Genomic DNA, 1,572 nt, shown 5'->3' on the forward strand with positions numbered 1-1,572 from the left:
TATATATATATATATATATATATATATATATATATATATATATATATATATGCTATTTGTGGCATTATGCCTCTAATAGCTAGGGGCTCTTGGAAAGCTTCATTCCTAAGAAAATAGGATGGCAGAGAAGGAAAGAACATAGCTTTAAGGTTGTACCCTACCCCCTCCACATGGTTAGAAAATTTGATTATATTGAATTCCAAATTTAAATTCCAACCTTCAAACATTCAACAAAAAACTTTTTCCAGTTACCCATGAAGATTTGATTGTGTCCTCAGATACTGCATATTTTAAAAGATAATCCACAAAATGATATCATCTTTTAACATTCTTGGGATAATCATTCTCATAAAGTGCATATATTGACCCCCTTTTAGATGGGTAATAATTTTTATAATACAAAGTTTTTAGGTTATTATAATTTAAAATTAATATTAACCATTTACAACGTAATGAGATAAAATATTCGATTAAGATTTGCATATTCTTCTTATAACTCCACAAAAGTCATATGTCTTCTTAAATAAATAAACAAACAAATATATATATATATATATATATATAACTCTATTTTCTCCTCCTGATTTCCGTTCTTCATATTTACCTCTTGACATGACAATAAAGTAATTTCATTCCTTGGGCGCCAATTCATTTAGGAAAGGTGTATACCATTATTATATTTTCAACTTGTGTAAGACTTTTTTTCTTTTTTTTTTTAGTAATATTGACCTTATTACAATGTAGTATTTGTTTATACATACTTTTTTAATCCATACCTATTTGGGAGAGGCACAGAGATATTATTGAGTTACAAGCTACTCGATACTTGTGTAAGACTCTTGTATCACTTAATTATGAATAAGTATTGTGTGAAAATATAATGTCTAATGTGAGACGTGCAATACTTTCTAGGTAATTTGCACCCGACCTATCACATATATTTAATTATTCTACCATTTCTCTCAATATGTTTGATGGCAGTGTAATTAGCGAGGCCACTTCATGCACTTGGAAAAAGTGATGATATAGCAACTTTTTCGTTCTACACACGTTAAACTTCAAAATATATAGAAATACTTTGGTCGGGTTTGATTGAAGAATTTTATACTCTACCATCGAATTTGATATTGTAGTATCTGTTCATCTATACTTTTCTCAACCTGTTGAAGAACAAATAGCACAAAGAGTCAATTTTGATATCTCCTCCACTGAGGCTCGAACTCATGACCTTTCAATTGAGGGAAGCCACTACATGCCATTTGAGCACAAGGTGCTTGGCTATCTGTTATTATGTTTGTTTGTCTATTTTTGTTATTTTACTATTGAATTCAAATCTTTTACGTGGTGTTTGATTAAAAAAAATAAAAATAAAGAGAATATAATAGAATTCCAATATGAATGGAATAAGAAAGGAATAGAATATGAATACAATTATACTATTTGCTTTAAAAGGGAAATAAACATTGAGTTATATATAGAATGAATCATAAAAGGGAAACAATCATATATATATATATATATATATATATATATATATATATATATATATATATATATATATATACACACACA

Source organism: Ipomoea triloba, chromosome 7 (genome assembly GCF_003576645.1).
Source record: "Ipomoea triloba cultivar NCNSP0323 chromosome 7, ASM357664v1".
Classification (NCBI taxonomy): Eukaryota; Viridiplantae; Streptophyta; class Magnoliopsida; order Solanales; family Convolvulaceae; genus Ipomoea; species Ipomoea triloba.